General features: G+C 40.0%; 1 protein-coding gene and 1 long non-coding RNA gene across 15 annotated transcripts in view; one reads left to right on the top strand and one right to left on the bottom strand.

Moving 5' to 3' along the window:
- The window catches only part of JAKMIP1 (janus kinase and microtubule interacting protein 1), a 381,847-nt gene that overhangs the window by 90,726 nt on the left and 266,960 nt on the right, over nt 1-24,161 (top strand). For 2 of the 14 annotated variants that reach the window (XM_038400923.2, XM_038400933.2), the window contains one exon: nt 5,847-6,037. The exons of the other annotated variants lie outside the window; for them this stretch is intronic. The gene's annotated coding sequence lies outside the window, so the exon portion shown is untranslated. The remainder of the gene's footprint in view (nt 1-5,846; nt 6,038-24,161) is intronic. 14 annotated transcript variants of the gene reach the window in all.
- Nucleotides 9,064-13,662, bottom strand: LOC119855247. Its single transcript, XR_005292801.1, has 3 exons — nt 13,567-13,662; nt 13,012-13,123; nt 9,064-9,797 (listed from the first exon to the last, which is right to left on the bottom strand). It is a non-coding gene; the product is annotated as an uncharacterized LOC119855247 (long non-coding RNA).

Here is a 24,161-nt window from a genome sequence, read left to right as displayed (position 1 = left end):
AAACATTTTGAAGGGCTAGATGTGTCAGGTTTGGGTCAGGGATTTAGGACTTCTCCCTTCTTTGTCACTGTTTTGAATTTGCTCCTGGTTGTCTGATATTTAGTGATCCACTATATGTGAGATGAGTTAGGACCTTCGCTGAGACAGATGTCACAACACCAAAACCGCTATTACAGTTGACTTTCTAGCTGGAAGCCCCAGAGAGACCAAAATCTAGATAAACATGGCCAATTCATTTACCTCTCCCAGAATTTCTACAATTCTTACAGCGCAGGAGGTACCAGTATGCATATTAGAAATTAGCTTTGTGGCAAGGGCATACAATTTTAATAACTGAAATATAGGAAAAGGCAGACAAAAAGAAGCCTCATTTAAAATACTCAACGCTTTAATTGCCACGGAGAATGCCATTGTGAGTGGAGGTTTCCATCTAGCTGATAAGATAGGCTGAAATGGATTGGTATTTTTAAAAAATTGACACTAACTACAGAAAGAGGTCAAACAATTTCTCACTGAAAGGATAATAAATTGTCAAAATGGCATATCAGTTAGGGATTCTATTTTTTTTTAATCAGTCAAACAATTAGATGGGCTCCTAGGGAAATAATTTATTAAAAGGGGGAGCCTTGATGAGAGCAAGAGTTATGCTTTTTCCAAAAAATGTCTTGTGCCCTTAAAATTCAAAAGGATCTGTAAAGAATTGTCTGTCTTTGCAAAGCATTTAAATGTAATTCCTTAGTACAAGCAAACACAGCTGAACCACAATAAGATTTTTTTTTTTAAGGAAGACAGATCCTCAGCTGGTATAAATAGTACAGCTCCACTGAGTATATAGATTTATACCAGCTGAGGATCTGACTTTGTTTTCAATTCAGGATGTGGTTAAAAGATGGTAAAAGATTAAAAAATTAAGAAAGTGTAGTGCTAAGCTGTCTAATTATTCTGTGTCTATGAATGCAGAATAAATAAAACAGTGATTAACAATGATAGTAATGGGCTGCTTACATAGGTGTGGCAACATACCAGAATTCTGCTGCACATGCAAAAGTAGTAATGTTCAGGTCATTTCACACTGTTGACGTATGGTGTACAACAGCTTTGAGATGTGTTCAATATCCCTGAATCCTGATGGAAACATTTAAAAAAAAAAAAGCTGTAGCCTATTTACCATAACTTTAAAATGTAATGTGGCTATTAAAATAAAATCTTAAAGGCAAAATTACCATTGAAACTAATTCTGTGTTTTATAATTGTCATGGGTGATCTTTAAGGTTCTGGCAATATAATAAAAGATTATCTGTTTATTTAAATTTGCATTTCGATAGCTGCAGCGTCACTGAAAGTTTGTATTTAAAAAAAAAAACTAGTCAGTGGATCCTCCTAGCAAGCAGCTTTCGTTCCTCAATTAATAAACGATTGGCTTGCCCCAGTTTGTGTGTCAGACAGGAATATCATCCTTGCAGCCAGGATGTTACAGGTGCTGATGACCCAGCTGGCACATCTCATGGCATTGTGTTGTGGTCTTTTGCCAAATCCCCTAATGCTAATGAGGCATGTCTACACTACAGCAATGTAGCTACAGTGCTTCCTCCATCAACAGAAGGGGTTTTCCAATGATGTAGTTTATTCATCTCTCTGAGAGACGGTAGGTAGGTTGATGGAAGAATTCTGTTGACCTAGCTACGTCTATGCTGGGGGTTAGGTTGACCTAATGACAATGCTCAGTGTTCAACATTTTTCACAGCCTTGAGTGATGTAGCTCGGTGGATCTAATTTTTAAGTTTAGAGTAGGTCTCAGTAACTCCTGTCTTTATACCATCTTCTCTCTGAGCTCAGATTGGCTCAGCTCCGAGGCTGGGAATCTGTAAGACATGCAGCTCTGTCATCCCATAATAGATACTTTCTATATGATAGATACTTTCTAATAGATACTTCAAGAGACCTACTGAACATGCTTAGTAACTCACACCCTTCTGGGGTTTTCTTGGTACTTAACTGAGACTCCTGCTCTGCTCTCTGAATGTATGCAGAGAGAGAGATTCAAACAAATCATAGAAATGTAGGGCTGGAAGGGACCTCAAGAGGTCATTTAGTTCATCTCCCTATGCTTAAGGAGGACCAAGTTTATCTAGACAATTCCTGGTAACCTATTACAGTACTTAACTATCCTTCTAGTTAGGAAGATTTTCCTAATATCCAGGGGTGAAAGTAAGTCTAGGGACTTACCAGTACGGGGCTGGGCTGGGGCCGGCTCTGGCCCCCGGAAGGGATGGGGCCTTGGGCGGAAGGGCGGGGCTGGGAGAGGTCAGAGCCAGCCTCGGCCCCCCCTGTACCGGCAAGTGCCTTCTTCCCCCTTCCCAGGGTAACAGTGGCAGCCAGGGGCTCTGGCAGCAGTTTAAAGGGCCCTGGGCGGTAGTGGCGGCATACCGGCTTACTTTCACCTCTGCTAATATCTAACCTAAATCTCCCTTGCTGCAGATTACTACTTGTCCTGCCTTCAGTGGACATGAGGAGCAATCCTCTGTATGATAGCCCTTAACTTAGACTTGATGTACACTAGGAAATTAGGTCGTTATAACTCTGAGCAAGACAGTGAAACTGACCTAACCCTCAGTGTAGACAACACTAGGTCTATGGGAGTATTCTCCCGTCGACCTAGCTACCGCCTCTTGGGGAGGCAGATTATCTACACTGACAGGAGAAGCCCTCCCATCGGCATAGATAGCATCTTCACTGAAGCACTACAGCTGCACTTCTGCTGTGTTTTAAGTGTAGACAGGCGCTTATTTGAAGACTGTTATCAGGTACCCTGGCAGTCTTCAGTCCATTCCTTCTCACCACTGCTGCTCTCCCTTTTGTTATATTGCAACAGTTTATTTTTTAAATCTAAAGCATGTGCGTTTTATTAGCACTTGGCATAGATGTTTGGAATTGCCCAGGACCAGCCAACACATTATTAAAAGTGTCAAACCCTGTCTATATTAGGTGCTAATACATTTTTAAAAAGCACTTAATTAAAATATGTTGGCTAACACATTTAAAAAAACTTAGTTTAGAGAAGGCCTAAATGTGTTCTGGGACAACTTCAGTAACTGACAGAAAGCTAATGATATGTTTGAAAATTGTAAGATTGTTTCTTGATTATTGTGACTAAGATTCAATTGTTTGTCAATCTGATGTATTTATGAAGGGCCTGATTTTATAGTCCTTACACAAGCAATTGTTGCTCACTAGTTGTCCCCTTCAAGTGACTAAGGATTGGAGGACTGGACCCAACAACTGAATATTTTATTTTTTATTGCTAATGACATCTGCTAAAAAAGCAAGATGAAGACATTGGGGAAGCATAAAAGGGGATACAAATTCTAATTCAGATCTTACTGAATGTGCTATTAATTTGTGTCTGGTTTTTGGTTAGCATTTTTTCATGGCTGTATATTTGGAGACCATTTCATATCTTTACGTTCTAATTTCCCTTTTCCTCAAAATCTAGTGTTCATTGTTTTTTGGAGACTTGGACTTCATAGGAGAAAATTCAGTTAACATATTAAATGGGTCTGTCTAGGTTTCCGAGTCTGCTGTGGACCTTTCTTGTAAGGTGATTACTGTCCTCCCCTCATTCCCACTGATTTCAGGAGCTTTTCAGGAAGTGCTCAGACCATGCAGGATCATGCCCCAAATGTACAAGTTACGGCTTGTCTACATGGTGCATTAGTCTGCACTAGAGAGGTGTAAATTCTAGTGCACCCTAGCATGTCATGCACTAACTGGTGCATGTGAACCCTGCTGGTGCACACTAAAAGTTCCCTAGTGCACATTAATGTAGTGCTGTTTCAACCACTACTACATTAATGTGCACTAGGGAACTTTTAGTGTGTGCTAGCCGGGTCTACATGGGTCAGCTAGTGTGCAATGCACTACGTGCACTAGAATTTACTCCCCTCTAATTAAGACTGACACACCATGTAGACAAGTCTTTAGTCCTCCTGTTTATTCTCCTAACTACATGTTTTAAAATATCAAGAGGAACATGAAATGCTGGTTGGTTGTTTAGTTTAGAAGAAAGTTTAGCCAGGGAGAAAAGAGGTACTTGTGAAAACTTAAAAGTTCTTGTTCTTCTAGCAATATCTAACTGAGCAGGTCATCATCTTTCAATATTGTTTCAGTGTTCCTTTTTATTACTTTCTCCTTAATTACATTCTTATAGTAAGCATCTCATATCCATGCACCTTGCATAATTCTTTCTCCTCTGGGTTTTAGTTTTCACATAGCATGGAGACTGTGTGCTTACACTGGTGCTGAAAAGGATTTCTTCATTAACTGCAAATCAGGCTCCACTTTTCTTGATCCTTCTTACTGCTGGTGCATGCTCTTGATGTGGTGATCTCATGGCTTAGTGATGCTAGTCCGGAATCTGGTATTTCTTAGGTCTGTAATGTAAATCAGCGCCCAGATTTTCCAGGGTCTGTTTTGTATTTATTTTAGCTAATATTTTCATCTCACTCTACATGTATTGAAGACCATCAATAGATATATTGTTGGAAACACAGTGAAATCCTCAAAAGGCCATAATCTTATGCATTTAGCAAGGTCCAAATTGGCTCCCCAAAACTGACGAATGGGCCTAAACAGCAAATTAGTGTGCTGGGAAATCAAGTCTTACATAGGGGGTTGAGGTGCTCGCATGAATCCAGATCCCATCAATCTGGGATGGTTGGTTGATGCCTAATTCAAAAAAGAATCTACCTGTGACTCTCCCTACGAGTATCAAGGGATGTGAGATACCTCCCCACTACCTGCCCTCAGCATGAAGCGGGCTTGTCTGTGCCTGCTGTAGCGCAGCTCCCTGAAACCAATAGTCTCTGGCTACACACGCACAAGCCCCAACTTTCATGTCTCTGCAGGCCTCAGCCTCTCTGTGCAGAGTAGTGATAGACACACACCAACCCCCAACTCCTCAGAGTGCTCCCTGGTATCCAGCCCCTGTCACTGGACAATCTCAGAAATTGCCAGGTAAGTGGTCCCCAGAGAGACAGTGTAAACATAGCTTGACTTGCACAATGCAGGATCAGGTCCTTTATAACATTACAGGCCTGAAATATATCTATAGTGAAACAATCATAAATTTATGTTACAAAATCAAAAGTATAACATGCCTCTAAACTTAATTTTAACAGCTAAAATCCTTGATTAAAGTAGTTTCTCACCTAAAGCAAGCTCCCACTGTCACTAACCCACCTGGCTGGGATCCTCTGTTCATTGATGCAAAAAGCACTGTCCTTTTTGGTCCCTCAGTCCTTCTCCCTTCCTCTTGTATCTCAAAGCCCACGGTTTTTATCTACAGAGCCAGGCTGACCTCTATAGTTTCTTTCCTGCGGTGCTGGCTCCAAGGTGTCTTCACATACTCCTGTTTACTGTGTATGCAGGTGGGACTTCCACTGTATTGACTTAGAATGCATAATTTACATATGACTGCATGAAACCTGTCACCTCTGCCTGAGACAGTCATTATACATATTTTCAGTACATACACACCACTCCTTAAATAGCATCTATACATACAGCTCACAACGATTATGAAGATCAGTATGATATATGCTTGTATTAGACACCTTGCACCATCTTTTTTAGATGAGTACTAAGAAAGTAGCATGTGGGGTTTAATGAGTTTGTCAGGCCTAATAGCAGTTGCTGTTACAGAACAGTGAATCCTTTGCCATTGAAATTTGATGGGTACTTAGTCATTCTTACAGTCTACATATCTTTAGACAATACTGATGCCACTTCCGTCACATAGTGAAGCAAGATGGTTTAGATTACATCTTTGTTCTTTTGTGTTTTGACAGATGTCACTAATACTGTGCAGGATTTTCTCCTTATTGAAGAGGAAGGGGATGAATCAATAGAAATCAAACTTGAGGGGGAAAATGTCCCATACTTGAAAATTCAGTAATTCATCTACTTGTGTTGTCCACTCTACGTATTTTCATCTTTAATTAGGACACAACTGTCTTGGAAGCCTGTGGACCAGAGAAAGGTATGGCATTGCTAGCATGGATGTGTACATTTTTTAGATGTAAAACTATATAAACTATAGACAAATTTATTCCAAATATACGATGCAAACTTTTATTTTTAATGTGTTTGAGAATGAGATACAACTCCTCCTTGCATTCAAACAAACAAACAAGAACATAAGAATTGCCATACTGGGTCAGACCAAAAGTCCATCCAGCCCAGTATCCTGTCTGCCGACAGTGGGCAATATCAGGTATCCCAGAGGGAATGAATCTAGTGATCTCTCTCCTACCATCCATCTCCACCCTCTGACGAACAGAGGCTAGGGACACCATTCCATACCCATCCTGGCTAATAGCCATTAATGGACTTAGCCTCCATGAATTTATCCAGTTCTCTTTTAACCCCTGTTATAGTTGTAGCCTTCACAACCTCCTCAGGCAAGGAATTCCACAGGTTGACTGTGTGCTGTGTGAAGAACTTCCTTTTATCTGTTTTAAACCTGCTGCCCATTAACTTCATCTGGTGGCCCCTAGTTCTTGTATTATGGGAACAAGTAAATAACTTTTCCTTATTCATTTTCTCCACATCACTCATAATTTTATATACCTCTATCATATCTTTTCTCCATCCCCTTTTCCAAGCTGAAAAGTCCTAGCCTCTTTAATCTCTCCTCATGTGGGACCCTAATCCAAACCCCTAATCATTTTAGTTGCCCTTTTCAGAACCTTTTCTAATGCCAGTATATCTTTTTTGAGATGAGGAGACCACATCTGTACGCAGTATTCAAGATGTGGGCGTACCATGGATTTATATAAAGGCAATAAGATATTCTCCATCTTATTCTCTATCCCTTTTTTTTTTAATGATTCCTAACATTCCGTTTGCTTTTTTGACTGCCGCTGCACACTTCGTGGACGACTTCAGAGAACTATCCACGATGACTCCAAGATCTCTTTCCTGATTAGTTGTAGATAAATTAGCCCCCATCATACTGTATGTAGAGTTGGGGTTATTTTTTCCAATGTGCATTACTTTACATTTATCCACATTAAATTTCATTTGTCATTTTGTTGCCCAATCACTTAGTTTTGTGAGATCTCTTTGAAGTTCTTCACAGTCTGCTTTGGTCTTAACTATCTTGAACAGTTTTGTATCATCTGCAAACTTTGCCATCTCACTCTTTACCCCTTTCTCCAGATCATTTATGAATAAGTTGAATAGGATTGGTCCTAGGACTGACCCTTGGGGAACACGACTAGTTACTCCTCTCCATTCTGAAAATTTACCATTTATTCCTACCCTTTGTTCCCTGTCTTTTAACCAGTTCTCAATCCATGAAAGGATCTTATCCCATGACAACTTAATTTACATAAGAGCTTTTGGTGAGGGACCTTGTCAAAGGCTTTCTGGAAATCTAAGTACAATATGTTCACTGGATCCCCCTTGTCCACATGTTTGTTGACCCCTTCAAAGAACTCTAATAGATTAGTAAGACATGATTTCCCTTTGTGACTTTTCCCATGTTGACTTTTGCCCAACAGTTTACGTTCTTCTATGCATCTGACAATTTTTTATTCTTTACTATGGTTTCAACTAATTTGCCCTGTGCTGACGTTAGACTTACCAGTCTGTAATTGCTGGGATCACCTCTAGAGCCCTTCTTAAATATTGGCATTACATTAGCTATCTTCCAGTCATTGGGAACAGAAGCTGAATTAAAGGATAGATAACAAACAATAGTTAATAGTTCCGCAATTTCACATTTGAGTTCTTTCAGAACTCTTGGGTGAATGCCATCTGGTCCCGGTGACTTGTTACTGTTAAGTTTATCAATTAATTCCAAAATCTCCTCTAATGATACTTCAGTCTGTGACAATTCCTCAGATTTGTCACCTACAAAGGACAGCTCAGGTTTGGAATCTCCCTAACATCCTCAGCCGTGAAGACTGAAGCAAAGAATTCATTTAGTTTCTCCACAATGACTTTATCATCTTTAAGTGCTCCTTTTGTATCTCGATCGTCCAGGGGCCCCACTGGTTAATTAGCGGGCTTCCTGCTTCTGATATACTTAAAAAACCTTTTGTTATTACCTTTTGAATTTTTGGCTAACTGCTCTTCAAATTCCTTTTTGGCTTTTCTTATTACATTACTTGGCAAAGACTTTTCTGGTCCTTCAGGTGACCTTTGTGTATTTATAATCCATAGAAATTGAGACCTGGATTTCTACGTGTCAGAGAATGGTCATGTACATGGACCATTTGTGTAAATCAGTGGTTGTCAAACTTTTGTACTGGTGACCTCTTTCACATAGCAAGCCTCGGAGTGTGACCCCCCACTTATAAATTAAAAACACTTCTTTATATATTTAATACCATTATAAATGCTGGAGGCAAAGTGGGGTTTGGGATGGAGGCTGACAGCTCGTGACCCCCTATAACCTCGCAACCCCCGAGGGATCCCGATCCCCAGTTTGAGAGCCCCTGGTACCTGCTGTAAATGGTACCTGCTGTAGAGATCTGAGCACAGGATACTCCCTTCTATTTACACAGGAAAAAGGTAGTAGAAGTCGGTGGAAAATGGGTGGGGACAACAGCTTAGCTCCATCCACTCATCTGCTCCTGCTCTCAAACTTGCCTCATCTGTTCTACAGTACTGTTATGGGAATAAGGCTGCCTGCATCAGGAGGGCCAGGTAGCTGCCACTCTACATGGCTTACTTATTTTTGGATCATGAAAGATGCAAGTCCCAAAGCAGAGATAGTAACTGATACTGGAAGCAATATTAATTTCCACATTGCAAGGTCTTTTCTCCTAGGAAGGAGAAGTCTGACTCAAAGGATGGAGTGATTAATATAAGCATTGCTTATTAGGCAGCTGTTACATATGCAGGTGGTGAGGGGGCAACATCAGCACAGAGGAGAGAATGCCTGTCAGTTTTGGACCTCCTTTCCCTGTGGATCTTGTAAGGTTTGCATGTCAAAAGCTCTGCCACCTCCACTGTCACCAAACCCCTCCACTGTGTTGAGAACTTCACACGGTGAAACACAGAGTTTCCCCTTCTGGTGGCTTTTTCATCATGGGAGGATAAATCTGACCCCAAGTAAGACAAGTGCTACAGGAAATAACATCTGTACAATGGGTGACAATTTTAATTGAGAACTTGTTTGAAGAAGAAAATAGTGAAGTAGAAATGTGAAGCAAAGAACGTGCCGTAGGGCCTATTTGGGTACTGTTTGATTTTCTTGCATGACACGTAAGTACAACTTATTGGTAGTTCATTAATATCTTATATTTAAATGCTTGAGTGTGGATTCACTAAATCTAGATCATTATAAAGATATGTAACTAGTGGAAAAAATGTGCAAGACTGAAGATTTTTCAACGTTCATTAACATAATTAGCTTTAATATGGAACAGAGAATTGTTTTAGCTAATAAAGTTTTGGAGGAAATGATAAACTAATGTGACCCCAAATCCTTTCTAGTTTGTAATAGGAAGGCATGAGCTGCATTTGCTCCTGGCTGCGCAATGAGATTTAGCTCCTTATGATGAATTGCATAAGGATCAAACTTAGGTCACAGGTAGACATAATGGGATGATTTTTGTAAACAAAAGCTAATAATAAAAAATGGATGATGCTGACTTGCAGGAAGGCAAAATAATGCTGCATTCCAAAACTAGTTTTCTGATGAAGCAAAAGCTCTCTGATTTTAAATCTCGTAGGCAATGCTGTTTAAAGATACTCTTTATCCTTGAGTCCGTGCTGTTCTTACTCATCTGAAAAGCAAGAGTTGAACATAGATTAGCAAATTGATTTAGACTGATTACCTTGTTCAGCTGGCTCTGTGTCTAAGACGCATGTTACAGAGGTGAGAAAACTATTAGAAATGACCAGTGGATTTGACAAATTTGTCTTTTTTTCTGTTAGCAAATTATCCATAACAAGCTTCATCTTTTACAAAATTGCTTGTGTGGTATTATTCTGTGAAAAAGGTTTGTGCAGAGATATTTCATCCTGTGAATGTCTTGTGAACTGTTGCTATGTCTGTTGCTTTAAATACTACCATCAGTAGCTTGCTACTTGTCTTAATGGACAGGTTAGTCAGTCACGGGGGCTCGTTTGTTCCTTGAGTCAACGACTCTGAAATCCAAAAGACCTGTTAAAATGGCTGCATGAAACATATTCATAAAAGACTGCTGTCATAAATATGAAGGGAAGGCTAACCACCTTTAAATCCCTCCTCGCCAGAGGGAAAAAACCCTTTCACCTGTAAAGGGTTAAGAAGCTAAAGATAACCTTGCTGACACCTGACCAAATGAGGAGACAAGATACTTTCAAAGCTGGAGGGGAGAGGGGGGAACAAAGGGTTCTCACTATCTGTGTGTTGCTTTTGCTGGGACCAGAGCAGGAATGCAGGTCAGAACTTCTGTAAAGGGCCAATATGCAATCTAGTTAGATATGCGTTAGATTCTGTTTTGTTTAAATGGCTGATAAAATAAGTTGTGCTGAATGGAATGTATATTCCTGTTTTTGTGTCTTTTTTGTAACTTAAGGGTTTGCCTAGAGGGATTCTCTGTTCTGAATCTGATTACCCTGTAATGTATTTACCATCCTGATTTTACAGAGGTGATTCTTTTACTTTGTCTTTAATTAAAATTCTTCTTTTAAGAACCTGATTGCTTTTTCATTGTTCTTAAGATCCAAGGGTTTGGGTCTGTGTTCACCTATGCAAATTGGTGAGGATTTTTATCAAGCCTTCCCCAGGAACGGGGGTGTAGGGTTTGGGGGGCTTTTGGGGGGAAAGACGTTTCCAAGTGGGCTCTTTCCATGTTATATATTTGTTAGACGCTTCGTGGTGGCAAAAGGTAAAATAGTTTGTACCATGGGGAAGTTTTAACCTAATCTGGTAAAAATACGCTTGGGGGTTTTTCGTGCAGGTCCCCACATTTGTACCCTAGAGTTCAGAGTGGGGAAGGAACTTTGACAACTGCTTATATGAATATACACATTTGCATGAGCATTTGCAGCACTTTCTCTCATTATGGAGATATTCTTGCACACAAAATTGTACAAAATTCAGAGAGAAACGATGGGTCAGTGCTTAGGGCATTAGCTTAGAACTTCAAAGTCCCAAGTTCACTTCATGACCGACTTTCTGTGTGATGCTGGGCAATTCACTTATCCCTTTTTCCACTTCCTTTCCCCGTCTGTAAGATGGCAATAATAGTACTTCCCTACCTCCCTGGGCGGTTGGGAGAATAAATATATTAGAATGTGAAGTGTTTTAAGATCTACTAATGAAAAGTACTAAATTAGAGCTGGCTCTTATTATATGATTGTTCAAGGAAAGCAAATGGGAGGGGGATACAAGTGGTGTCAAAGGAAATTGATGGTTATAATCAAAAGATGGTTAGATGGTTCATGAGTTCTCTCTTTCAGTATTTTCCCAAATCTGGCTGTAATCATCTTTTAATAGTATAAATACTTTTCCTTTTCTTAATGAAAATGGCCACCGGAAATCATTCATATGTTGATTGTAACAGGAATTCAGCATTAAAAAATAAGACATGGAGGTTAATATTGCATAAGGGGGCAAGCAGGGGCATGGACCCCCCCAGTAACCAGCAGGGGTACAGAGCTCCTCTGTCCATATGGGGAGAGTGAGCTCCTCTGTGACTGGGCTTTAGGAGGAGGGAGGGCTCAGCATGTGCCCCTCCAAAAGCCTTAAATGTTTATACTTGTCCATGCTCCTGCATTATAGGGTAGATAAAAAATTATTCTTTTAAAATTAAAAAAAATCAGATATTTAAATTGAATTTTTTGAGTTTATTTAAATTATATTTTTTTTCTTTTAAAAACAAACCAGTTTTAAAATGAAATCTGAATTTAATACAAAATATGTTAAGGTCTAAACTTATTATCTCTTGAAACATTTAAATAAAAATATATATGCTGAATTCATGATCTTTATCAAAAACTTTTAAGTTAAAGGAGCTGCTTTTCTATATACAGAATCAGAGGGAAACATCTAACTTTTGAGGCTGAGCTTTATAAATGTGGCACAATAAGTCATGTATTGTATTAAGAACTTGATCCTGCTGGGGACTTGGGCTGTGCTGTGGGGTGTAAGAGACTGGCAAAATCATCACAGGTGTTGGGAGCTGGCCTCTGACTCCAGGAAACACCATTATGTATCTCATTAAGACCAACTACTCAACTGAAATAATCAGCTTAATTCACTGACTGCAGTTAATTCTTGTTTTAATAACTCAGTTAGTTGTAAATATGAAACATGTTTCAATAAGAGATATTTATGTATCCAAAACATTTAAGGTTGTTTTGTTTAATAAAAAAACTAAATTTTGGATGCTATTTTGTGAGTGTAATTAAATTCTAGTTGCCATCCTAATGCAATTTGACACAAATCGTGAGCAAAAAGTTAATTATATAACAGTATATCATTCACCATTTTCTAATATACCAAAATATACAATTAATAAGAATCTGAAAATAAGCTATAGAATTGCTTAAATAAATGTATATAGTTAAAATGTACACTCCTAGATAGCAAAAAGATTTACCAAATGTAGCGCAAAGGCTCTGTTTAGTTATAAATCATATCATTCAAACATGATATCAACCAATGAGAATGTGCCATTTTTAGAAAATAAGTACAAATGGACAAGTTGATTAAAATTGATTATTTAAATAAAGGCTTTCCACTTGGTGATTTAAATCATGGTTTAAATCATTGATTTAAATTGCCTTATTTAAATAAATCAAGTCTGTAGCATTATGCCTGCTTTCCTGACTGTTGTGCGTGTGTTTTGATCATTGATCATTTCCATGGGACTTAAGAGCTTAAATGCCTTTTCAAAATGGGACTTGGGCATCTAAGTCGGTTAGGTGCTTTTAAACATTTTATATTACTGTACATAAATCATCTAAACGAGTTTGGCTTTTCATGGTGATGCTAGAAAGACTACTCACGTGAGTAATAAAGACTTAATTTCACTCGTCCTGGTGAATTTCACTGAATAATATTGACTCCTTGGAAATTCACCCTGTGGGACATGGGGATTTTTTTAAAGCTCCAGCAGATCTATGTGACAATGATAGAAATGGGAAAAGAAATGCATGAGAATTCTTAACTGTTATTGCGTCTGTTCTTGAGTTTGGGGTGGAGAGAAAAAGAGAACTTTGCAACACTGCCACAAAACTGTGTGTGTGTGTGTGTGTGTGTGTGTGTGTGTGTTTTCTTTTGTGGAAGGCTGATCTTTTCCTTGGAAAATTCTGTCTCCCAGCATCTGCAGCTTGGAAAGCCAGGTATTTTTCAGCCACTGTTACCTGTTCCACAGTTTCATGAATGTGGAAATTTGCCAAAATTACTTTTTTCCTCCCCTTTTGGTACATCTTAAAAACATTCCAAATAAAATTTTGATTTTTGCATTAAAAACAAAGATGTAATAGTTTATTTTTATAATTTATTTGTAAAGCTCTGTAATCTGACAAGCTCTCAGTTCAAATATGAGCTACTTCCCCTACCTTGTAGGTCCCAGAAATTCTCCAAGTACAGCAAAGTAATAGTGCAGTGTGTTAATATCTGGGTAGCTTTTTCTACCCTCTAAGCACAAGGCTTTGCTAGAAAGGCAGCAGGGTTGGCGGGCTGTACATGTGCTGGCACGGTTTCAGCATGCACTTCGCAGTTAGATAAGCGTAGAGGTAGAAGTGTTCTTGGTGAGATAAGTTAAGCAATGTTCTGCTCAGTGACTTACAAGAATTCATCTCCATGTTGGATATTCATGTGTGTTGTGAACAAACAAACAACAAAAAAAGGAAGATTTACATAACCAGCAGCTTCTGTGAAGTTCTACTTCATATCACTGACTGAGACTTATGGTCCCATATTAAAGATAAAAAGAAAAGGAGTACTTGTGGTACCTTAGAGACTAACAAATTTATTAGAGCATAAGCTTTCGTGAGCTACAGCTCACTTCATCGGATGCATTTGGTGGAAAAAACAGAGAAGAGATTTATATACACACACACAGAGAACATGAAACATGAAAATGAGAACATGTTCTCTGTGTGTGTATATAAATCTCTCCTCTGTTTTTTCCACCAAATGCATCCGATGAAGTGAGCTGTAGCTCACGAAAGCTTATGCTCTAATAAATTTGTTAGTCTCTAAGGTGCCACAAGTACTCCTTTTCTTTTTGCGAATACAGACTAACACGGCTGCTACTCTGAAACCTGTCATATTAAAGATAGTGGATCTTCAGAGTGCTATCCCAGCTACTTGCATATTCATACAGAAGAGAAAGTATGAATCTCTTGTATTGCTTTATATGGTGTATACTCAATAAACAATCAAGGAAGGGTAGACAGGAAGTCAGGAGACTCAGTTTTTTTTCTCGCAGGCTCAATGTCCATACTAGTAAAACTACAGTAACTATTACATGATTGTGCCTTTAAACTTTCTGGAATATTCTAGATGGTAAAAGTGGTTTCCAAAAGATGTAGATTCAAGGCTTCAAAATTTTAATAATTATTGAGTATTATTTGTCCTACATATAAATTACTGAGAGTAGGGATGGTGTGAGCTGAGGTACGTGTGTAGTTTTATAAGGATAGAATGAAGTGGGACGTAACTATATTAATAAGAAGAAATGTCTATATTTATATTTGATTATTCTTACATAAAATTAGAATGCACCAGGTTTAAAATGTACAGAGAAACATTTACATAGTTGCCATGAGTGTTTGGTTTTCAGAAGAACAGTTTAAAAAAAAAACCACTACTAGGGCTGTCCAGCAAAACAGCAACAAAAAAGCCAACCAACCAAAAAAACAAAAAAAACCCTACACCCACTACTGGGAGATCGTCATATAAGCGTGTTAAGTGAAGTCTTAAACTAAAAGCATTTTAAAAATATAATTTTCTTTTCACTATTTTGTACTTTTTTTTGTATGACAGTGGGCTTGGATAATGAAAATCTAGTTTCATTTTCAGAATCTTGTCTTTTAGCACAATAGTGAAGTTTTGCAGTTAGACGCTTCAGGGTGCCATATATTATTGGCATAAGAAAATAGGTTTCTAGTAGATCTCTTGTTTAATTCACAAAAATGTTTCTATTGGTCGTGTGAAAGCTTTTTATAGAACCTATACTTTATGTTAAAGTTGGCCTCATTCCTTTTTAAAAACCAAAAACATTGCACCCATTTTATTTGAGTTCAAGATGTTCAACCTTTTTTTGTTTAATATATTAAAGTGTGTGTGTGTGTGTGTGTGTGTGTGTGTGTGTGTGTGTGTGTGAGAAAACTAAAGTTTAATAAAAATGAGCAAATCTGCATAGTTCCAATAATACTTTAAATCAGTATTTCTCAATGACCGATATGTGAAACAGGACCGGTCTCGGAGATCTTCCTGACACAGTTTAGGAAGGCATCAAGCTGGTCTCTGGTATAAAAAAGGTTGAGAAACACTGTGCTAAGTCATAACTCGAAGTTACACAGTGTTTATCTAAAAAAGAAAAGGAGTACTCGTGGCACCTTAGAGACTAACAAGTTTATTTGAGCATAAGCTTTCGTGAGCTACAGCTCACTTCATCGAATGCATCCGATGAAGTGAGCTGTAGCTCACGAAAGCTTATGCTCAAATAAATTTGTTAGTCTCTAAGGTGCTACAAGTCCTCCTTTTCTTTTTGCAAATACAGACTAACACGGCTGCTACTTTGAAACCAGTGTATCTCTACAATGCAGTCAGAGGTGTGAGTGCAGCCCGTGTAGACCTACCCATGCTAACTTTGATGTAGCTGGCCCAAATAATAATAATAGTGAAGCCATGGCAGCACGGGCTGTACAGTCCCGCCCAGGATCCCTGACTATATACTTGAGCACCCATGCTGCTGTGATTTCACTGCTATTGTTGTTTGAACTAGCTAGATCAAAGCTAGCTTGGGTATGGCTACACATGCTGCAGTAACCTCTGACTGCTTTGTAGATGTTCCCACAGGCTCTTAATAACAGGTTTAATAACATCACATTTCTTAACATTCTCCTCTCTGAAGACATAGCAACTCCGCTGTATCGCTTTTGGCTCACTTATGTAATGGAAGGGAAATGCACATAAGCCCCCAAAGATATGCATGAATATGTCAGAGGGTCATGCACACATGCATACATTCAGTTTAGCATCTAACAAAGTGTTACCCATCAGTATTAGCAATGAAATAAAAGCAGCATAATTGGAGAAAGACCAACGTGATTTGATCATGTTCAATTTTGGGTGTGGATGCCATTACATAGTAAAATTGTTTAAACCTTTTCCTGTTAAGTGTTTGAATTGTGCTTCACAGGTTTTCCTGTGTTACGTTGTTGATTTTCTTGTGTGTTCTGCAAGTTCATAGACTTTTGTTGTTCAATTGGTGACACAGTAAAGGGCATTTATCTGTTGTAGGAAACAGATTCAAGGCTTTGTACCAACAATGGTGATGTAGTCAATGTGTGAGGAGGGATGTGTGGTGGTTTGTCATGACAATTTAGACAGAGAAATTTAAGTTAGTTGCTGTGTATTAAGTGGGACAATAACTAACAGAGCCAGCCACTGGTACTATCAGACTCTATGATCCTGGGTCCTACCTTCTCATCTGAGATATCTAGAAAAGTCTAGGTCATCTCAGTTTTCATTTGAAAATAAAAACCAAGCAAGACAAAACAAACCACAACTTTAATGCTTGTGAAAAATCCTTGAAAATGTGGTCACTGATATTTTCCCCATCCTCTCCCCAAATATCAATCATAATTTAAACTTCCCTCAGAGCCACCCAGTTCTTGCCTTAGTTGTCTGTGTCAACAATTGCTACAGGTCCTGTGATTTTTTTTTTTTTGCGGGGGAGGTCTTCAGATCAATTTTCAAGTGTAGATGGGAGATGACATTTAAACCTACAATCCCAAAAGCCATCTTGTTGGGGTACCATGGGGTTGTCAGACACAATTACAGTTCAGTGTAGTGGAGCTTAAATTTAAATGATTTTGGAACATATAACGCTTCTCAAACTGACAGTTATGTAATGAATTGGAAATCTCATCAAAGCTGAATGTTTGAGGTAAGGAGATTACTAAAATGTGCTTCTGTTTAAATGTTAAGCACTTTCAGGGCCTGATCCAAGGAGGTGTAATCGATTTTGCTAAGAATTAAGAGTGCACAGCACCTCCCAGGATTGAGCCCATACTTCCTGAAGGTTTTTACGCTCCCAACCTGCAATTATCCGATGAACAACTAAATAAATCTGATCAAAAAAGTAGTTGGCTAACGGCCTCTCTTCTTTTTCCTTCCCCTACAGCTTGTTGTTTTTCTGAGTGTTGAAACTTCACAGCATTTTAGAGATTGTCAGTGCTTGCAATGTTGTACTGTTTTGAATTAGAACAGAGCACTGCAGACGTTATCGGCTTTTCTGTGGCACTTATCACCATAGTACCAGAATGCCTCAAACATGAGATGTTTTAAAATTTTAGTACATACAAAATAGCAGCCAATATTGAATAATATACTCAGACTTCAGGGATAATAACATTGATGCAAAGATAGCAATATTGCTATCTTTGACACCAGATGGTGCTATTGCAAATGCTCTCGCAATTTGTTTATCTGATTATATAACGGGTTAGCTCTTGAAGAAATGCTCATTGTCAGCTGTAAAATTTTCTTTTTCTGCCTGAATCTCTCTGAATTATTTTTGAAATGTATAGCCCACAAGGGTAAACAAAAACAGTTATATCTGAAACAAGCACCAGATCATAGAAAACAGAAGGTTCCTTGTGGGCTTATCATGAGTCTAAATTAATTAATTATAATGTATTCTTTGCATATGCTAGCACCCACAACATGCTCTGTGCTTTCTAGAAACGAATAATTCTTGCCACAAGAAACTCAGTCTAAGAATACACTGTCAGGTACCCAGAGGTTAGGGGAAGGAGAACAAAAGGGAATTTTTATACATGTTAGTTAGCTTTATAGAAGTTAGCTAGGATGGCAGAAGAGGGTTCTTGAGTGATATAAATGTGGAAAGGATTGGGATGGCATGTTGTGTCTGTGGTCAGAAGCTTGTGCCAGACATAGGAGATTGCATGGAAAGAGGTGATTCAGTATGAAGGTGATTGTGACCTAGTGGACAGAGCACTGGCCTGCTGGGTGACCTTGGGCAAGTCACTTGGCTGCCCTTTGACTCAGTTTCCCCATCTGTGAAATGGGGGTAACAATGCTTACTTCTGTTATAAAGCACTTTCAGATCTACTTTTGAAAAGTGCTATAGGAGAGTTAGGTAGTATTATTAATAAAAGCTGACAAATGTACGTGTAAGGGGACTGTTGCCCCCTTACTAACATTCAGTGGGGGGTGTTTTAGTTGATAGCTCCCAGTACTAAAAAGGGGGAAGGGTTGATGGGGAATCAGGACCCTGAGACTGACAGCCCCCAGGAATAATAGGGAGAGGCCAATGCTCCAGGTCAGCCTGAATGACAGGGCGAGCAGGCTAATCAGGGAGTCAGGTGGCCAGGGAGGTCCTGTCCTCCGTGTGAGCTGCCTGGGTCAGACAGAGTGGCGCCGAGCGGAGGAGAAAGCAGGGGCCCAAGCTGAGCTGGGGGAGCAGAGCTGTGCCAGATCCAGAGGGACCACAAAAGCAGCCCAGAGAGAGCAGAGCCTGTCCAAAGAACAGAGTGGCAGCAACCAGAGCCAGAGGGGCCAGAAAAGCAGCCCAGGAAGCAGGTCAGTGCTGGGAGCAGAGTCACAGAAGCAGCCTGCAGAGCAGACCTGTCCTGGGAGCAGAGCTGTAGTAACCAGAGCCAGAGGGGCCAGAGAAGCAGCCCAGGGAGCTGGAGGCAGAGCAGCAGCAGCAGTGCAGAGACAGAGTGGTGGAGCTGGGGCTGGAGCAGTCCGGAACTGGGTGCGGTGAGCAGCTGGGGAGAGTGAGGGGGACCCCGGGCAGCGGGCCCAGCACAGGGAGACGCCTCAGCCAAGAGGCTCTGCAGGCCAGGCTTGGATCATAACCCCCACCAGGCAGGGGCGACGCTGGGAAGAAGGGTCCTACCACTTAGAGCCTGAGAGCATGTGGCCACCACCAGAGCAAGTGTCCAGCCCACAGCATCCCTGCAGTACAGCCAGGGCCTGAGAAGAAAGCCTGGGACTTACAAGGAGCAGACTGTGAACGGCCCTGACGTTCTAGAGACACTGTTTGTGATGTTCCCTGCCACAGAGCGGGTTGATGTGTTTCCTTTAACCTTTCCCATTTTTCCTTATTCTTTTTAAAATTAATTGTTGATTAAATAACTTGCATTTGCTTTAACTTGTATGTAATGGTCAGTGGGTCAGAGAAGTGCCCAGTTCAGAGAGAGTACCCCGGAGTGGAGACACCCTAGCCCCTGTCCTAGGTGACCACAGAAGGGTTGGGGGTCGAGCCCCCCAGGAATCCTGGGCCCAGCCTTGTTGGGGTTACAAGGACTCTGCCAGACAGGAGAGTGGAAGGGGAGTCCTCAAGGGCAGGGAGGCCACTGGGTAAAGGAAGTGGGAGCGAGGATTCAGATCTTTTCACTAGCCCACTTCACCAGGGTAGTGCAGAAGCCAGGAAAGTTCCCCACAACAGTGGAACTATTCCCCTGCTTACATACGGATAAGGCTGAGAATGTTGGAATGGAAAGATGACAAGTAGGGAAGGAACAAAGTTTCTGCAGAGCTTTGAGTGTTAGAAGATTCTTACATTTGATGCAGTAGACGATGGGGAGCCAGCACAGGGATTTGGGAACAACAGCAATGTGATCAAATCAACAGCAAAGAGGGTTATTTTTATTTTAGCAGCCATGTTCTGTATGGAGTGGAGAAGGGCAATGTGCATGTTTGAAAGGCCAGAAAGGAAGATGTTGCAATAGTCACATTAGGATATAATGATGACCTGCACAAGACATTTGTGAGGGAGAGAAAAGGACTGATCTTGGAGATGAGGAGGAGGAAGAAGCAGCATGAATTGAACTCTGCCTACGTGTGTGGGGCTAGGGAGAGGGAGGAGTTAAAATTATTCCCTGTTTGCAGGCCTGAGTGACTGAGAGAAGGTAGTGTCAACAGTGGGAACATAGGGCAAGTGTAGTATTCTGAGTGGGACTGGAGAGAGAGGGTAAAGTTTAAGGAGGTACCTAGTTGGATGAGACACATCTAGAGTTCAGGAATGCAAGCTGAGGCCAGACTGCTGTCACACAAATACAGATCCCTTAGTCATGTAACACCAGCCTCTATGTATGCTCAATTAAGATCTTTCCTACAACTCTGCCTGCCTGCTGAATCGCTTGTTGGTAATGAAACCATGTCAGGAGTTCTGTTTTGCCCATATTAGTACTAAACGGACAAGACATTGAAGTGGTTTCAGAAAAACAGACTGGGGCCATGCCTACTCAAGGATAAAAAACCTGTGGCTGGCCCAGGTCAGTTGACACCGGCTTGCAAGGCTCAGGCTCTGAGGCTGAAAAATTGCTGTGCAGACGTCTGGGCTCGGTCTGAAGCCTGAGCCATGGGACCTTGTGAGGACGCATGTGGTTGTGCGTGCACACATGACAGAGAAGGCAAGTTTAAAGAAATGCACCTTGCAATTAGAGCAGAAGGTTATCAGGCGTGTGATGGTCCTTAGTTCCTGTGAGAATTCATTCCAGAGTCTTATGCTGGCCCTCGAGAATGCTCTATCTCCTTTCATGCTTCTTGTACTAAGCTAGTTAACATTTAAAGTATCATGATTGGCATTTGAATTAGCACCTTTTGAAATAAACAAATGGGGTAGTTCCATATAATACTTAATCCTGCCATAGTTGCAGGGACTACTGAACTAGATGACTTCTCGAGGTCCCTTCCAGTCCTACGATTCTGTGATTCTGTGCCTTGGAGGTATTGTTTTCAAGTTCTCTGCAAACACAGGCAAACATCACTGCATTAGTTACATTCAGGTCATGTTTTTGCGACCATATTGCTTGAGACTATCATATTTTTAATGACAGCTGAGACTCTGGAATAGTTGAGAGTGCTACCCATTCACTCCTGATGATATTCTTTTGGCCATGCTCCAGGTTTTTGGGAAATATTGAACTAAGAGGTCTTTTCTACCAGTAATTTTGATGTTATGTTTGTTTTGCTTTAGTTTTGTCACAGTGCACTGCAGAAGCGTCACTCAGACTGTTCTCTACTGTACTGCAAATCAAAACATCTTTCCCTATCAAGAAGGCCCAAGGGTGGGATTAGAGAGAACAATTGGCGCCAGAAAAATCTGTTAGTTGAGGAAATGAGGATTTTGAGAAGTTTTAGTTTAATGGCACTGAGATGGCAGAATCAAGTGAACATATGTATGGTAACTGATATTGACTCTACACAACCCAGGCTGGCATAGGAGAAGAGAGTGCTATTAACTCAATTGGGTGGAGAGAAGAGGAGTGATTGCGTGGATCTGTAAATATGACAGTTTGTACTATAACCAATAAATACAATTGAATAAATCTTGCTGTCTAGCTACATGATAATACACATAGACCAGATATAAATGGTCAAAAATATCAATCTAAGTTAGGTAATTTATGGAACAGGTTAACAATTTATGGAGTGGTCTTGTTAGGATAGTCATTTAGGAGGAGAAAAGGTTGTATTCATAAGGAAACCAGGAGAATAAACATTTTCATTCATCTGTGGGAGGTCTGGCTGACATGTTAAAACTTATTCAAGTAAACAGTATACCCTATTCATTTTCTTCTATGAGAAATTGAATATTTAACTAACAGATTGATTTCTTGATAAAGAATAATAGTTTCTCAGACAGAAATGATCAGAGCATTTTTCTAGTGAACAACAAATCACTTTTTAAATTCCCTGAATGCCCCAAATAACCAAGCTATGAAGGCATTCAGCTCATCCATAAGTACAATGTAAAAAATATGTGCCAGTTACCGACTACTACAATTTGTGGTTGGATGCCCCAGTGCGAATTATTCACAAGGAGATTTTAAATTGCATATACAATAATCTCTTGCATACATCAACCAAGCTTTCACCGTTAGGTCGTTGATTATCTTTGTGTGTTTCTTTGTGTGTTACATTGGCTAAATCCCAAAGATCCTCAAAATATATTTGGGACTGTCTATTTTGATCTGTGGTCTGTAACACAGCTTGTATTCTGATTTGCCACGTATTAGTTCTAGATTTTGTAATTGTAACTAATCGCTGGTTTCTCTTTTGTGAACCATATTCTAGTGATGTATTTTTTGCTACTGTTAATATTTCTGAATAAATATCTTTCTGGTTTGTGGATTCAGGGCTGGGCATTTTATCCAAAAATATATAAGTAAAAGATTTTGAGGCATTTTTGACCAATGTGTTTGACTCTCTTGTCATTCCCAGAAAACATTGCATATGTGTGGTGACCTACTTGCCAACATCCTTTGCAGTAAATGTTGGCAGTGTTTGAATCAGTTTTGTGGGCCGTTTCTGTTGTATAGAAGTGAATTTTATTGGCATTCTTTCTGTGGTAGGGAGGAGTTTGTAGCTTGTGGATGATGGAGGATATTTACACATAGGACAGTTGTCAGTTCCCTGAAATTCTGCCTCTTATTGTTCCGTGTCATGCCTATGTCAGTGCTGTTCGAAGCTGCAGAGAGAGAGTGGCAGTTTGTCCTCCAAGGCTGCTTGCTTTTCAGAGGTGGTGTTTTTAAGTAATTCATTTTCAGTTTTAGGAAAGGGTACTGTAGATCTACCCAGTAATGCCAAAGCTAGAGATATTTTGTAAACATTTAAACTTTGCAGGTTGTATGAGGGTTTCACTCACGGCTCTGATTCAGTGGTACATGCCAGTACAGCATACCGGCACCTCTTTAATGCTGTCAGAATCTAAGCTTTCAATGGGGGGGAGAGGTAAGTCTCTGGCTGAAATACATTCAGGTTACATTTCTGAGGCAAAGTGACATAGGCCTGCATTTGCAGACTCTGAAACAGTATCTCTGAGGATTGTCACCTGCCCCATTTGTCTCTGAGTGCTAACGCAAATGCCAGGGAGAATACTTTAAATATCAACACTGTTAACTCACTGCTCATGAAAGCATGTAAGAAAAGGGAGGGAGCGAGGATTGTGCAGATCTGTATAATCTCCTATGAATGCCAGCTCATTTTGGCACCACAGTTTAGTGGGCTTGGGGAAGTACCGCCGTTCTTTACACCCCAGGCAGGAAGGAGTCAAGCCCAAGCAGGAAAGGATTCTGACCTCTGAGCAATCTGTGAGTGGCATCTCTGGGGGTGGGACTGTTGTTGTGGGTGGAAGAGTAGCACATCTGTCTTTCTCCCCATCTGGTGTTTGATTTTAAGGCTCAAACAAAAGAGAGTTGAACTAGGTCAGTCAGTTTTATTTTGCTCTTTGCTTGCCACAGTCTTCTGAGAGAGACCAGGTTGAGAATGGGGACGCTGGATGTTTTATTATAGAAGACAACAAAATATAAACATCCCATTTCTTTTTCCTCTCTATTTTAAAATATATATATTTCCAAATGCTTAGGGTGTCTGGCCAGTGTATTAGTCTGGATTTGTGTTTTGGTGTTTGCTAACTTTAAGGGATATTAATTTCAATGATACATGCAGAGGAGCTTGGCTCCTCCTCTTCTCTCAGGCTTTTAAGATGTGCACATGGTATCTAATACCCAGTCTAAGGTATTGTGTAGGCTGCCTAACAATATTCAGTGATGTATTTGGGAGTCAGTCACCTGGTTACTCTTCTATCTAGTAAAAGCTTTTATTTGACTATTCTGTTTCCAGAGCTATTTGTGGAAGAAAAACATTGTTTTCAGAACAGACTTGTTAGAAGTACCTTTGTAGACATTAGGGAAAGAATAGTAGTTTTGGTAAGCTGTTAACCACAATATCTCTAGAAAAAATGATAAACACTCCCTAGGTTTTTATAAGTCCCCATTACTTCAGTGTCTGAAAGCCTTGTATTTTAATTTGTCTTCATAACACCTCTGTGAGGTGTAATCCCTATTTTACCAAGGGATTAAGTGATTTGTTCAAGGTCACACAAAGAATCTGTGACTGAGTTGTGAATTGAACCTGGACCATTGGGTTACTATGGTGTGTA

Source organism: Dermochelys coriacea, chromosome 4, assembly GCF_009764565.3.
Source record: "Dermochelys coriacea isolate rDerCor1 chromosome 4, rDerCor1.pri.v4, whole genome shotgun sequence".
Lineage (NCBI taxonomy): Eukaryota > Metazoa > Chordata > Testudines > Dermochelyidae > Dermochelys > Dermochelys coriacea.
Note: the sequence above shows the minus strand (reverse complement) of the source record. Positions and strands in the feature narration are given on the sequence as shown.